At 39.4% G+C, this 17,157-nt stretch overlaps 1 pseudogene; it reads right to left on the bottom strand.

The window, feature by feature from the left end:
• Window positions 1-15,623: 15,623 nt before the first annotated feature.
• Window positions 15,624-16,705, bottom strand: LOC142452896 (glyceraldehyde-3-phosphate dehydrogenase-like; annotated as a pseudogene).
• Window positions 16,706-17,157: the final 452 nt, after the last annotated feature.

Here is a 17,157-nt window from a genome sequence, read left to right as displayed (position 1 = left end):
TAAATGTCCTTTGCCTCCTAGGTCTTTCCTCTATTTCCTTTTACTCTCTTCTTGTCCCACTATCATGTTTGACCTTCATTAAGGTTTAGGTAGTTCCTCTCATCCACATGGCCCTTGATCAAGCCCCACCAGGCATCCCACACCTTCCTCGCCATTGATGATTTTAGACCACTTGATTTCTTGTTGTAGTGTTTTATAGTTTGCTTTCTACAGGTTTTGTTTGTTCCTCTGGTTATATTTACTTCTACATATTTCAACTTTTAGTTTGACTTTGTAAAGGGTGTTTTCCTGATTTCCTTTTCAGAGCTCTCTTTGTAAAGGAATCTGGCTAATTTTGTGTATGTTGAACTTGTACACAGCCAATATGCTGAACATTTCATTTAATTCCATTAATTCTCTTGCTGAGTCTTTGGGATTTTCTAATTATGAGATCATATGTTCTGCAAATATAGATAATTTTACTTTTTGTTTGCCAATTTGAATACTTGTAACTCTCCTTTCTTTTTTAAAATAATTTTATTAGGGACTCATACAACTCCTATCACAATCCATAAAACTCTCCTTTCTTGATGTATAGTTTGGTTAAGATTTCCAGTACAATATTGTACAAGAATGGTGCTAAGGAGCACACTTGCTCATCTGGCTCCTGTCCACAAGGGGAATGGTTTCAGCCGTTCTCTGTGAAAACTGATGCTGGCCATTGGTTTTGTACAAGCCCTCACACATGTTGAGAACTATTTCTCTGGTCTCATGGTTTTGCGCATTTTTGTCAGTAGTGGGTATTTCATTTTGTCAAATATCTTTTCTGTGTGGATTGATTATAATCATAGGGTTTTTCCCTTTGTTTTATTTGGATGGTGGATCATGTTGTTGTTTTTTCTATTTTTACGCCATCTGAATAATTCGCATGATATATTATTTTTTATATATTGTTGGTCATGATATATTATTTTTGATATGTTGTTGGATTCTATTGGCTACAACTGTGTTGAGAATTTTTGCCTAAGTTCATGAGAGATTTTTGTCTATAATTTTCTTTTTTTTTGTCATGTGTCTACCCAGTTTTAGTAATGGGGTTGTGCTTTGTAAAATCAGCTTTGGAGAATTCCATTGCTCCTATATTCTGAAATAGCACAGGTAGAAATGATGTCTTCTTTCCTCTGACTTTTTAGTAGAATTTGTCAGTAAAGCTGTCTAAGAAAGGACATTTTTGTGGGTGGAGTTTTTAATGATTAGATTAATTTCTCCTTTTGTGATAAATGAATTAAAATTTTCTAACCCATTCTGTGTTTGTTTCAATAGATAGCATGCTTCTATAATTTGTCTCCCTCTTCTAGATGTTCAAATTGTTAGAATATAATGCTTCATGGTATTCTGGTGTTGTCCTTTATATTGAAGTTGGTGTCATTTCTTATTTGTATTATTTATATACTATTTTTTTCACTTGTTAAATTTTCCCGTGGTTTGTTAATTTTACCAACATTTGGGTTTTTTATTCTCGCAGTTGCTTTTCTATTTTTTGTTTAATTTATTTCTAATATTTTTTTATTTTTTTACTTTGCTTGACAAACACTGGTGGTCAAGTTGGCTAAACACTGTACCACCAGGCAAATGTCTGTGGTTTGAAGCCACCCAGAAGGGTGTCAAAAGAGTGTAGCCATCTCTTTCTAAAGGGCACTAGCATTGAAAACCAGTGGAGTTGTTGGGCCTCTATGAGTCAGCAAAGGCTCAACAACTACTGAAAACAACAACCATTTTAGTTGGCATATTGAACATATTCACTTTCAATTTATGGATTCTTCACTCAATTTATAAAAAAACAGTGTGTAAAATGATTTCTACTGGCTTTGTAAAAACTTTCCTTGCAAAGTGGTTTGATGCTTAGTAGGAATGCAAAAATGTTGCCATACTTATAAATTGTTTAAACAATAGCAATTAATTGAGAGATTTATATGAAACTGGCATTTATTTAATATTTATTCCAGAAAATAGTAGCACTCAATATGAGATATGTAGTTTGGATGCAGAAAACCTTGGGGTGGGGTGGTGATTGGCATTAGTAAAAATAAAGAATTTATTCATATAATAGCAAAAATGCTGCATTGTTATAAAATTCTTAATTATTGTACTGAAAAAGACTTTCAGACATTAATTTTCACAGTACCGATTTATAATAAAACAGTGACATTTCAAAGTCAAAAATGATAATTGAGTCTTGGGCAAACAAAGATGCTTTGTTGGAAAGAAGTTGGAATAATTAATCTTGCTGATAGAGTATCTTGTGTCTAACTATGAAAATGAGAATATCGGGTTAGGGCAAAGGTTCATCAAAGAAATGGAGACTTCTCCATAAATTTACTGTTCCAGATACTCTTGATGTCTATATAGTTACTCAGAGCATTTTTTAATATACAAAGAAGCTTCAACCAGTTTGTGGAAATGTTTCATTATCTTTTAATATTATGGTCCATGAATTATTTGAAGCCTGCAAATAGTCTGCTTAAGAATACTGTTCAGTTTTTCTTTCAACTGTCCATCTATATTTCTACCCCTCTCGTAGGCACTGGGATTGTGGGATTGTGTAGGGGTCTTCTTGATAAGGCAGACTCTGCTTTAGGGGGTCTGGGCTGGAGCCCACACCTCAGTGTTTCTCACAAGCTCCAAGGAGATGCCGGTGCTACTCGTCCAAGGAACGCAATTTATGCATAGAGGGTTTGGGGAAGTATTTTTCAACCTTTCTGTACATTTTAATAACCTGGGGATATTTTAAAGCAACTGATGCTTGAATTTCATTGCCTAGCATTCTGATTTGATTTGCAGATTATGACTTTGACATGGGGATGTTGAAAACCCCAAACATGTTTCTAAACTGCTATGGCACCACCAGTTTAGGGTATATTTAAATGTAGCATATAAAATAGAAATTTGTTTTTTAGGTAAATTTTCATTTATTAATGTACTTGTAATAGAGCTATGAGTTCGTTTTTACACAAATTTACAGACTGTGTTAATCCATCATAATTCAACAAAAGTCTACCTGCTAACTGATAAAAACAATAAGTACTATATCATGGTTCTCTTGATGTACAAAGAATAATTTAAACAGATTGAAGGATTGCATCCTTGTTTGACTGATACAACTGGTGGTTTAACATAAATAGCATACATTTTCACACACATACAAACTCACATAGCTATTAATTAGCATAAATACAGTGAAACTTGTGAGAAGCAGACTACTGGACTCTTTCTCTCACTGCCATGCAACAGATACCAATTCACAGCAACCCGAGAGTACAGGAGAGAATTGGTTCCATAAGTTTTTGAGAAATCTTTGCAGGAACAGAAAGCCTCTTCTTTCATCTGAGGAGTGGCTGATGATTTTGAATTGCTAACCTTGTGATTATCAGCCCAAGGCACTAGGTTTCTCACCAATAACAAGGACGTAGTCTTGCCATTTTTCTGTTACCTCCTATTAGTGCAAACTAGTGTTCCTTCTCTGACAGGTTTCTATTTCCTACGGGCTCCTACTTCACATTCTTACTGTATCACTTGCTATGGGTCTAATAATGTTCTAAGTGCTTTGCTTTACATATAAAACAAAAAATTCTTAGGACATGTTGCTATTGCTGTTAGATGTCATCAAGTCAATTCCGATGTCCTTCTCAAAAGACTGGTCTCTTCTGACAAGATGCCCAAAGTACAGAAGACACAGTCTTGCCTTCCTTGCCTCTAAAGAGCACGATGGCCCTGTTTTTTTCTAAGACAGACTTGTGTGTTATTTGGGCAGTCCCTAGCACCTTCAGTATTCTGTACCAGCACCGCCCTCGAAATGTATCAATTAGTCTTCAGTCTTCTTTATTCAGTATCTCTAGTATCAGTGACAAAGACTTTGTTATTACATCAATTTTCCAGAGATTGAAATTGGACATGCGGCAGTTATTTGTTTTGGCTATATGGCCAACTGATAATAACTGGAATTTGAACCCAGATGACCCCTTTATCTGCCTCTCTAATTGATTTAGATACCACTTCCTTTTGTAAACTCAAAGAAAACTAGAGAGAAATATGATTTCAGTCCCCTAGGATGCCAACGCTTCAGTCCAGTTTTATGTGACTGGAAGATCCCATAATCCTTCAGTTAAGAATTAAAACAAAACAAAACAAAAACCCTAAATTCACTGTCATCAAGTTAGCTCCAACATAGATGCAACATTACCTACATAAATATGTACATATCGATGCAGGATGGGATGTAAAAAATGGTCCAGGGACAGTGTCTTACCTCCTCTGACTTCACAAGGGAGAAGGAGAATCCTACTGCACATCTGTCAAAGCAAAGCTGAGATATGCCTCAAGCCTTCCTAGCAATTCTGACACCAATCATCCCTCGGGCAGCACACTCATCCTTTCAGCTGGGGTTTGTGATTCAATGCCATTGCCACACAGGACACATGAACCACAGTCACAGTTAAGGGTTTATTAGGGAAGTTAACAGATCACAATTCAACATCACGAATGCTCAGGGAAATTCAATCAAGAGTGTCTCTTCTCAGCTGTGCCTCTGCTGAGTGACCCCTTATCTTTTGTCAGCCTCTTACAAAATGAATTCTTTTATTAATGATTTATTTACATTAAAAGATCATTTTATTGGGGGCTCTTACAACTCTTATTACAATCCATACATCAATTGGATCAAGCATATTTGTGCACAGGTTGTCATCATTCTTTTCTAGATATTTACTTTCTATTGAACTCTTGGTATCAGCTCCTCTTTCCCCATCGTCCCCCCCTGCCCATGACACCTTGATAAATCATAGATTATTATTATTTTCATATCTCACATCAACCGCTGTCTCCCTTCCCCCATGGTTTCTGTTGTTCTTCCCCCTGGAGGGGATGTGTGTGGTTATGCGTCAATCATTGTGATCATTTCTTCCTTCCTCCCCTCCTCTCCCCCTTTCCCCCCTAACTTTCTGGTATAGACATTCCCATTCCTGTTACTGCCTCTCACTTTGGACTAGACCAGAGCATGTCCACAGATAGAGTTAAGAGATAAGAGCTCACAGCACACAGAATCCGGGAACAGGAATGGGAAAGGGCTCTTTTACGGCTGCTTATAAATGCCCAAACGGCCTCAGCCATGCAACAAGCCTCAGCCTGAAGGCATTCAGTTCTACCTCTGGATCTTCAAACCTACATCTCCCCATCCAAGTCCTGGAGGCATCCTAGCCTTCAAGTGTCTCCTGCCTACAGGCAATCAGTTGTACTCACTCTGCATGAGGAGACCTAGGACTCTGTTCTGTGCTCCGACTATTGGTTCCGCTTCTGCTGTTCCACTGATACTCCTCTGCTCTTCATCTGGTGTCACAGTTTTCTATCCCTGGGTGGCTACTCTCTTGATGGTAGTAAGACCTCTTCTGCACTTGCTGAAATGACTCATTTGATACCCAGCAGAATGGCAAAGTCGATCGATGATCCCCACATCAGAGTTCCAAACCATTGTCATCATAATTAATCCTGTTTATAATTACTCATAATAACTCATGTAATCCTACCACCACTTACCCCAAGCTGTTGTTACACAAATCCACCAGGAAAAAAGTGATTTGGTGCAAGTTTCAAAGCGTATGATGGAATGCACTGCACCACAGAGAACCTAGCACAAAGCAATAGCTTTGCATCTTGATATTTTTGTTTAGCAAAGGGACCTGTGATTTATAGTAGTACTTTTTGAGTTACATTTCCATAGGAGCTTATGACTCCAGGACAATTAGCTAATTGATCTCTCTAGTGTGAACATAACAAAAAGACCGTATATAAAAGAAGAAATGTTCTTATTATGTAGACCACTAAATCTTTGTTTCCTGTAATTTTCATGTTTATAATTTGTCTAACGTTCTTTATTTTCTCGAAGTGAAATACAGAATTTATTTGGAGGGCAATAATAAAGCGTGGTAGTGCTAAGTCCAAAATCTATTTGTCCATTATTGTTACCATATTTCAAATGCAATCATCAATACATTTAATATTTAGACCAATGTGTGCACTCCACAGGCTGTAGTCATACACAGCAGTGGGGCTTTTCTCTGGAATAGTGCCTACATGGGCACTGTTGTTCAGGATCTCACCCAGGACCCGTGAGCACAAATGTGGGTAGAAAGTAAGGTGGGGAAATTGCTATTATGATGTATTCTGGCTGTGCTTTCCGCTCCCCTCATTTCAAATAGCATGAATACAAGAAAGGTCAAATGAGGACATATCAAAACATCCTGAGAACACAAAAACCACTATCCAGAAGCATACCAGAAATTGGAAATTAAACATCAACGTTTACCCAAAGGTTTTCAAAAGTGTGCCAGTCATTATCCATATGTTGATATTATGATTTCAGTGTCTCATCTCAACCATTTGAATAAGTCACATGTATTTTCCTCTGAGTGATGAAAATAGATTTAAATATTTCCAAGGGAAAGGGTTATCCATCCCAATTTTCTCTCTGTACTTTCACTTATCACTTTATAAAATTTGGAGTATTAAATTCAGCTATTGTTTGCATGACATTATTCTCTAAATGACAAATTATACTTGGCATCCAGAACTTCCGGTTGGAAATCATTTGGAACATTTGATAAGGGGTAAGTAATTTGTTTTGTATTAAAATAACATACTAAACTTATTTCTAAATAATTTCTTTTATAAGAAATAAAAAATAGAGCTTGCAGTCTCATTAAAGACTATATTTTTGATGGTGGCACTGAGGAATATCACTTGCCATGATGTCTTCTGCAGGCAGGTCAGCTTCAGTGTTTGGAACACATCCCCCAAAGTGATGACCAATTCAGTCACATTCTCTGAGCATCCCATTAACCACGCATCTTAAAGCTGTGTTTTATAAATGAATGAAACTAATTCATGGTTTTACTAACACATTATGAGTTTCCTTTTAGTTGCTTTGAACTCACTTCCATTAAATTCAAGACCCGATACCTTCCCCCCGCCCCACAGAAAATAGCATCTATAGAAGCCAGTCAATAAACAGACATATTAGAATGTTTTATGTCTTTTAATAGCAAAATTTATATTTAAATATTTTAAACTCTAACTTTAAAAAATAGTCAAAAATGTTAGCTCAACCCAATAATACAATTACTAAAGCTCTAAAAGAATTGGATATTGGCTTTGTGGTTAACTTTACTGAAAGATATCCATTTATTTGTATTAAATATTTTCTAGAAGTGTACAGTATTTAATTTCAGAAACATTTGACTGACTTCCCTATGTCTAAGAGCTAGCTACTCAGTGAGATGATGTGCAGGGGTGACAGGAAGAGATTTTTAATGTGCATAATGTTAATTAAGTCATTGTAGCAAAATAAAACATTCATTCTATTTTATGTAAATCAGCCCTTTCATATAGAGAATATCTATACATTTTGAAGAATAGTTGAGAAGATTTTGATTCATCTTATCAACCTGTGATAGTCTGGGTACATTAGAGAAACAAATCCACAGAAACTCATATATGTATAAGAGAGAGTTTTATAGAGAGAGTAAGCGTACTTTCAAAAAACATCCCAACCCAGCACTGTCCAAGCCCATAAGTCCAACATTAGCCCATTTGTCTGATACCAATCTACAAAGTCTTCCTCAAGCTCATAATACACACGCGATGATGCCCACTGCAGGAGGAAAGCATGTAAACATCTCAGCACTGGCAGGGGTCTCCACACGGCTGCTCCAGCACCCAGGACTGCATCGCGGTAGGTCCATGTGGCTTCTCCTTGGGGATGTCTTGCAGGAAGTGAGCTTTGCCAGCTGAGGCAGGGAACTGGCTAAGGCACCTGCACCCTGGTCCGACCATCAGAAAGTAAGAGACCCGAGAACTAGAAAGGTGAGGCTCACTGAGCCATTTATCTCTCCACCCTCAGTTAATCCCACATGTGTTTATTGGCCAGGATGGCACAGTAAACCTTAACTATCTCACAACCTAAATATGAAATATGGATAAGAATGAATTACTAACTTAGTGGCTATTACCCTGTCCTAGAATCAAGGATTTCATGTCACTTTTAAGTGGTGGGATCTTTTATAAGTCATCCAACTACCTTCCTCAGGTAGAAAATGGGAACAAATAATAGCATTTCCATCATGGGATAGGGGTGAGAATGCAATACATTAATATAGATCAAGTACTTAGGGCAATATGGACTTACTAGATATGTTGTCCTTTTGCTGTTGTTAAGGAGCCATCCGGTCGATTCCAGCTAGTAGCTATACTTTCTCACAGTTACCATGTCAATCTTCCTCACTAACCTACTTTCTAAGGAGGGATGCCCTTCTACAGGCACTGGTCTTTCTAATAACATATCCAACGTGAATGAGAGGAAGTCTCGTCAGCCTCGCTTCCACACAGCATTGTGGTGTTCTTCTTACAAGGCATACTGCTATGTTCTTCTGGCAGTCCTTGAGACTTTCCATGATCTTCACCAGCACTATAACCCAAATGCACTAAATATTTTGCAGACTTCCTTATTCATTGTTAGCTTTTCTTGTGCATACCAGGGGATTGAAAATGCCATGGGTTGAGCCAGGCACACCTCAGTCCTCAAAATGACATATTTGCCCTTATACACTTTAAAGAGATCTTGTGCAGCTTTTTTGCCCAGTGAAATTATACATCATTTGGCTTCCTCGCTGCTACTTCCATGACCCTTGATTGTGGATCCCAGTAAAATGAACTTATTGACAACTCCAATCTTTTCTGCATTTATCATGATGTTGTCTATTGGTCCACTTGTAAGGATGTTGGGTTTCTTTACACTGAGTTGCAGTACATATGGAAGGCTACAGTCTTTGATCTTCATTAGCAAGTGCTTGGAGTCCTGTTCCCTTTCGCCAAGCTAGGTTGTGCTATCTGCATACCACGGGCTAATGAGTCTTCCTCCATGCCTGACACTGTGTTCTTCATATAATCTAGCTTCTTGAATTATTTACTCAGCATACATATTGAAGATGCACACCTCTCCTGATTTTAAACCGGGAAGTATTCTCTTGTTCTGTTTGATTAACTGCCTCTTACTTTGTATTAGATTTAGTATGAAGGAATATTATTGTCACTGATATTATTTCATAATGCAACTAGAATTACCAAGACTCATTTGATAAAGTTTAATAGAGACTATGAAAAATTAAATATAATAATCTTACTTAGGAGCCGGCTGTTTCTAATTTCACCCTTCAATTTATTGCTTTTATTCCTTCAAAACCAAGTCTTATAATTTAATATAAATACTGTATGTCACAGGTTTTTAAAAATTATATTGGAGGCTTGTACAATTCTTATCACAATCCATAATACATCCATTGTGAAAAGCACATTGGTACATTTGTTGCTATCATCATTCTCAAAACATTTTCTTTCTACTTCAGCACTTTGTATCAGCTCGTCATTTTTTTACCCTCCTTCATGAACACTTGATAGTTTATAAATTATTCTTACTTTTTCATGTCTTACACTGTCCAATGTTTCCCTTCACCCATTTTTCTATTGTCCATCCCCAAGGAAGGAGGTTATATGTAGATCATTGTGATCAGTTTCCCCTTATTCCTCCACCTTCCCTTTCCTCTCCTGGTATCGCTACTCTCATTATTGGTCCTGAGGGGTTTATCTGTCCTGGATTCCCTGTGTTTCCAGCTTGTATCTGTACCAGAGTACATCCTCTGGTCTAGCCGGATATGTAAGGTAGAGTTGGGATCATGATAGTTTGGGGGCAGGGAGAGGGAAGAAGCATTAAAGAACTAGAGGAAAGTTGTATGTTTCATCATTGCTACATTGCACCCTGACTCTCTTGTCTCCTCCCCACTACCCGTCTGTAAGGGAATGTCCACAGATGGGCTTTGGGTCTCCACTCTGTGCTCTCCTTCATTCACAATGATATGATTTTTTTGTTCTTTGATGAACTAATACCTGATCCTATCAACACCTCGTGATCACACAGGCTGGTGTGCTTCTACCATGTGGGCTTTGCTGCTTCTCAGCTAGAAGGCTGCTTGTTTATCTTCAAGCCTTTAAGACCCCAGATGCTATATCTTTTGATAGCCGAGGACATCAACTTTCTTCACCACATTTGCTTATGCACCCACTTTGTCTTCATTGATCCTGTTGGGAAGGTGAGCATCATGAGATGCCAGGTTAATAGAACAAAGTGTTCTTGCATTAAGGGAGTACTTGAGTAGAGGCCCAATGTCCATCTACTACCTTAATACTAAGCCTATAAATAGATGCACATAGATCTAGCTCCCATCTTCATATATAAATATATTTACAAATGTACATGCATGTATTTAGATCTCTATAAATGCCCTTTGCCTCCTAGTTCTTTCCTCTAATTCCTTTGACTTTCCTCTTGTCCCACTATCATGTTCAGCCTTCATTTGGATTTCAGGAATTCCTTTCAGTTACATTGTCTTGATCAAGCCCTACCAGGCCTCCTGCACCCTCCTCACCATGGATTTTGGATCCTTGTTTTTCCCTTGTCCCAGGGTTTGTTAGCACCCACTTCCTTTCCCCTGCTTCCCCCTGTCCCATGTCCCCCAAAACCGTTGGTCCCATTGTTTTCTCCTCCAGATTTCTCCACCTATCTTATCTATGTAGACCTGCAGGGATAGTAATAAACACAAAAAACAAGACAAAGCAAAACAAAGTCACAAAAGAAAACAAAGCAACAGGACAAAAAAAATGAATGGTCCTCAACATTCCTAATGCCACGACCCTTTAATATGTTCCACATGTTTGCTGACCCCCAACCATAAAATTTTTTTCATTGCTACTTCATAACTGTAATGTTGCTACTGTTATGAATTGTAATGTAAATAACTGATATCAGGATGTGTTTTCATTGTTATAAATTGAACATAATTAAACATAGTTAAAGCATAGTGACTAATCACAAAACAATATGTAATTATATATTGTGAAATATTTATATGTTTTCCAATGGTCTTAGGTGACCCTTGTGAAAGAGTCGTTCGACCCCCAAAGGGGTCTTGACTCACAAGTTTAGAACCACTGCTGTAAATAGTTCAAGGTCTGTTTGTTTCCCTTTAGGAGTGTTTAGGTCAAGTCTGATGGGGAGCCACACCCTGGCCCCAAAGTCTATTTTTGGTGTTCCTTGGTGATTTTGTTGCTCTGTTCCCCTTGATGTTCTGTTGCACACACTTAGTGTTTTGCCTCAATGTGGTGGGGTCTGATTGGGTGTAATTCCCACACTGTGTCTCCAATGTTGTCCCCCCTAGTTCTATAGTTCAGTGAGGGATGTCTTGTCTCAAAGTGGGGTCAGCCCTATAGTCCTCTCTGTGCATTGGCTGCTCTGAGCAGGAATATCGTCCTCAGGGATTGGTGGGCTAGGTTGTGTTCTACTTTCTCTTCCTCTCCCTTCTTTTGCTCCTATGTGCTCTGATCAGGCATGTCCTTCTCCCTGAGCTGTGGCTCCAGTGTTGTCCTCTGAAGTGAATTCTTCTGCAGGGAGGGTGGGGCTGTCCATGTTGTTGGGATTGGGGCTGGCCCCTCAGACCTCTTTATACGTCATAGTTTTTAAAGCACACATATCAATCTTAATCCTAAAAACAATTCAGATGGAGCAATTATTAATCCAAAAAAGAGAAAGAAAATCTATCAATTTTATAAATAAAAGCTGTGAGTGAGAACTCTAGCTTCAAACTGCTAGTGAACAAGAAAAGTGGAATTAAAACCAAATTCTCTCTGGAAAGTCAACATCATCACAAGAAAAGAAAACTATAGACCTACCAATGCCCTTAAAATTATTGATGCCATAATCCTCAACAAAAACAAACAACCCAAAGGTAGTGGTATGCACCTGAGCAAGTGGGGACTCCTCCCAGAAAAGCAGAGTGATTCAACATAAATCTTTGTCATTTGGAAAGATGAGTATTTAGCTTGTGAGGCTTCACTGAATCTATTTTCAACTCATAGTAAGGAATATGACAGAGTAGAGAACTCTCCTAGAAGATTTTCTGGTTTACCATTTTTATGGGAGAGTCTCCGATAGTACAGTATTTAAAGCATTGGACTGCTACCTGAAAGGTCAGATGTTCAAACCCACCAGCAGGTCCCCTGGAGAATGATGTGGCAGTCTACCTCCATAAGGGTTTACAATTCTGTCATATCAAGTTGTAATGTTTACAATATGTCATATTATATGTCATATTGAGTTGTATGTTCTAGAGTTCACTGCCAGCAGTGGGTAATCTTTATGGAAGCGTATTGCCAGACCTTTTGTGGAGTTGTTTGGTGGGTTCTAACCACCAGGCTTTTAGTCAACAGCCTGCTGCCTAGCTTATGCACCACTGGACACCTTGTATTGGGCATACGCTCTCCTATATCAGAGGCTACTATCCGGCAATTTATACTTGTTGAATAAAAGGACCCTAAGGGGGGTTGGGGTGGGGGGTGAGTGCTTGATAATCAAGCAAAGGAGATAGGAAAAACCAGAGAGAGCCATGTCTGTGGTGAGATCTGAGTAAATGAGGGAGGAGGTACACAGACGGCTGGAAGGAAGGAGGAAGAATAGAGATGGAAAGGAGAGCATCTCTTTAGACAAGTATCTCTTAAGTCTGTACTCCCAGGTTCCACTGAAGCTCATTATCCCTTTTTGCCCATGTACTATTATCAAGGTTCCATTTCACGGCTTATCCTTGAAATAGGAAAAAGAACTTCTTGATTATATACAGAGGAATCTGATTAATAGAATAGTACATTTTACAAATGATCTCTAAGCTTTCTCCTGTCTAAGGTTTATTAAGAAGCAATAAATTACTCACGTATCTTTGAGTGTCCATTGTTATACATAAGCCAAGATAACATAGTATGTAAATTTTAATGAAACATTCACTTTTTCAGAAAGAACACCTTCCCTTCCACTCCAATTAACTATGTGCAAATTATTGTCTTAATTCTTTCACCTGTGAGAGACTGTAAAAAGGGGGATTTCCTTTGGAAGAGAAATCATTTTGAAGATTAAAACAATTTCAACCACAATTCTCCTCTTCAACACTATTTAAATACAGAAGGGATTAAAATATATACAGAATTTATTAACTTTACAAATTTGTCCTTCGTGCAAGAAATGACAAAATAATAACATAAATTATCAAGGGTTCATGAGGGAGGGGGAGTGGGAAAGGAGGGGGAAAATGAGGAGTTGATGTCAGGGGCTTAGGTGGAGAGCAAATGTTTTGAGAATGATGAGGGCAATGAATGTACAAATGTGCTTTACACAATTGATGCATGTATGTATTGTGATAAGAGTTGTATGAGCCACTAATAAATCTATTTTAAAAATTAAAATTGTGTGGTATTACAATTGATTCAGTAGATCAAACTCTGTGGGAGTCGCTGGGAGGTACAAACAGTTAGTGCTTGGCTGCTAATACAACAATTGGAAGTCCTAATTCCCCCCAGAAGCATCTTGCGAGAAAAGCCGGGAGATATTCTTCTGAAAAAAATTAGCCATTGAAAATCTCATGGAGCATAGATGTGGTCACCTTGAGCTGCAACCAATTAGGCAGCAAAAATTTCTTCATCTTCTTTGTTTTAAGTCTTATCATACTGAAATCATTTTGGTTCTATACTACGGGAACAGAATATAGATGCAGCAAAGACACATTATTGGAATTGAACTGTAATAGCTGCCAGTTTCTTGGGTAATTTGCTCCTTTTGCCTCAATTTCTTCATCTGTACAATTGGAAGAAGAATTCATAATATCTACCTCCCAGAAGTATTGTGAGGATCAATTGAGTTAAAAAATGCAGACATTGGCATCCACCACGATGACTGCGAGCACTCAAAGAGAATGGCTGTTCTCAATGACAAGTCACTTGCTGTCATCCGGATCCACTTGCCTCACTCATTCCTCCATAATCTGGCCAGCAGTCTTCATTCTTCCGTGCTTAGCACCCACTTCGCCTCCTCATAGCCGTCTTCTCTTCACTTTGGTAAAGTGCTGTCTCTTGCACTTACCCCGTCAGATCGCTACTACGTACATCTAATGCCCCAGGAAAACAGAATGGGTGCCATCCAGTTAATCTGGACTCTTAGCAATTCCAGATGTGACTCTTTATGGGTGCTGTTAGGATCATCTTTCTCTCAAGGAGTGGCTAGTGGTTTGAACTGCCACTCTTGCAGTTAGCTTACCCAACAGTGCCACCAGAGTCCCATGTAAACCTAAAGGCACTGTCTTTACATAATTCTAATTCCTGTTTGTTTTGTGTCCTTCTCTCTCTGTATATCCCTTAAGTCAAAGACTGATAAGGAAGGACCAAGGCTTGCCTAAGCACAACATAAGCTAAAATCATAGAAATGTATAGTTGTTGAATAAAGGAACTATAAAAAGAATTTCTGTACTTGATAATGAAGCAAAGGAGGTAAGAATAAAACAGAGAGAACCATGTCTGAGATAAGACATAATTAAAGGAGGGAGAGGGCAGAAGGAAGGCAGGGAGGAAAGAGGAAAGAGAGCGATGCTCAGTGGGTCTTTGAGACAAATGCTTTCCTGTTCGGTGTTGAATCTTTTGGGTCCTTTCTTCTCAGTAGCTCACTCAGGAGTGACTGTACTTTTTAATGGTAGTGTATGTGATCATTAGACCTTTTTTCTCAGACAAATTAATTTCAATGTTTTCAGGAATTCAGAAACGTTTCCAGAAGGAATTAACTGAAAAGCTGTATGATAAAGAAATGTGTTTGGAGCCTAGAGATGTCAGATAATTTCCTACCCAACTAATGTATTATTTTTGGAATATTTAAGCTCAGTCAGTCCTTTCTGATAGTACACAGACTTGATTTTCTTTTCATCCTGATACAAAAGGAAGAGGAGATGTGATGTTGAAGTGTATAACAGCTTCACAGAACTTTCTCCGCTTATAAACTATTTAAAATACAATTGGAGTTTTAAGAATATATGAAATTTATAAATTTTACAATTGTGTCTTTTTGAGATCAAAACTGCACAATATTATTACCAGAATGTCAGCCATGTGACACCTTTTTGTTCCATTCCTTTATTTTCACCCTGACTATACAAACACAGAGACAAATTGCAAATATAACATTTCTACATAGACAGTCTGCAAAGAATAAAACAAGATGCCTAATGTCTATTAAATCACCTAAATTTAAAAATAATACCCAACACCAACCGATCCCCACATCCACAACTTTCTTCTGATAACAGACTCATAAATGAGCCTCCTAGCTAGTCCCGTTGTCATCAATTGCACCTTGTCTTTGCACAGCGCTGCAAAGTTGGTTCTGAAGATATGGACTTCTTTTCCTTATAGGCTTCATGCTTGGACCTGCTCAATCTGCCTGGAATATGTCTGCCTCCTTGTCCATCACCTCCTCCTTTGGTGTCAACTCAATAGTGACCTCCTCTATGGGGTATCATCCATTTGGGTTTTCTTCAGGCTGAAGTAGGTGTTCTTTCATGTTCTTTTTTTTAGGTACAGTGTACTTTTTTGATGGTGCATAACAAGGTCGGGCTCTCTAAGCCCCTCCCCTTCCTTCAGGGGGTTCTGATGTTATATTCTCAGTATGTTAAGGGATTGAATTGGGGACAAAGACTCCCCAGCAGCTGAGGGTCTCTTTTCCTCTAGTGCTGTTGCTGGGGCTGGTGGTCCAGGGGGCTCTTACTCCTTGGAGGCCATGTGGACCATGAGGTCCACCACCCTGTTGCTGTAGCCAAATTCATTGTCATACCAGGAAATGAGCTTGACAAAGTGGTCGTTGAGGGCAATGCCAGCCCCAGCATCAAAGGTGGAAGAGTGGGGGTCACTGTTGAAGTCACTGGAGACAACCTGGTCCTCGGTGTAGCCCAGGATGCCCTTTAGGTGACCATCGGATGCCTGCTTCACTACCTTCTTGATGTCATCGTACTTGGCAGCTTTCTCCAGACGGCAGGTGAGATCCACGACGGACACATTGGGGGTGGGGACACGGAAGGCCATGCCAGTCAGTTTCCCATTCAGCTCCGGGATAACCTTGCCCACAGCCTTGGCAGTCCCAGTAAATGCAGGGATGGTGTTCTGGGCAGCTCCACGGCCATCACGCCAGAGTTTCCCAGAGGGGCCAGCCACGGTCTTTTGGGTGGCAGTGATGGCGTGGACTGTGGTCATGAGTCCTTCCACGATGCCAAAATTGTCATGGATGACCTTGGCCGGGGGGCCAAGCAGTTGGTGGTGCAGGAGGCATTGCTGACCATCTTGAGGGAGTTGTCATACTTCTCGTGGTTCACGCCCATCACAAACATGGGGCATCGGCAGAAGGGGCAGAGATGATCACCCTTTTGGCACCGCCCTTCAGGTGAGCCCCGGCCTTCTCCATGGTGGTGAAGACACCGGTGGACTCCACGACATACTCGGCACCGGCCTCGCCCCACTTGATGTTGGCGGGATCTCGCTCCTGGAAGATGGAGATGGCCTTCCCATTGACCACAAGCTTCCCATTCTCAGCCTTGACGGCGCCGTTGAACTTGCCGTGGGTGGAATCATACTGGAACATGTAGACCATGTAGTTCAGATCAATGAAGGGGTCATTGATGGCAACAATCTCCACTTTGCCAGAAGTGAAAGAAGCCCTGGTGACCAGGCGCCCAGTGCGGCCGAATCCGTTCACTCCGACCTTCACCATTGTGTCTTGGGGATGCGGCTGGGACTGCACGGGACCGGGAGAGGCAGCTGTCTGTCTCACGAGAAGGAGCAGAGAGCCTTCTTTCATGTTCTCATGACACACTGCATGTCTATCCTTCTACTCTAGAAACCCACAGAGTTATTCTCTGAGAACAACACTTGGAATTCATCTCACATGTGTTTGTCTGATTGAACTTTAGCACCTAGTTAAACTCCTAGATACATAGTATACGCTCAATAAATATGTATCAATATGGGCTCAGGAAGTTATTATAAGATGTCGAAAAAGGATGGGACTTTCATTAGGTAGAGAGATAAACAGGAAAATAAAATCTAGGACAGCTCAATAGGAAATCTTGGAAAACACACTGAGAAAGGAAAACTTCTGCTTTTGAGATTTATAGGCCTAATTTTTATTTTTTTAAAAGCATGGGCAAATTGAGAAGTATTTTT

Source organism: Tenrec ecaudatus, chromosome 7, assembly GCF_050624435.1.
Source record: "Tenrec ecaudatus isolate mTenEca1 chromosome 7, mTenEca1.hap1, whole genome shotgun sequence".
Taxonomy (NCBI): domain Eukaryota; kingdom Metazoa; phylum Chordata; class Mammalia; order Afrosoricida; family Tenrecidae; genus Tenrec; species Tenrec ecaudatus.
The sequence above is the reverse complement of the archived record's forward strand: the minus strand, read 5'-3'. Positions and strand labels throughout refer to the sequence as shown.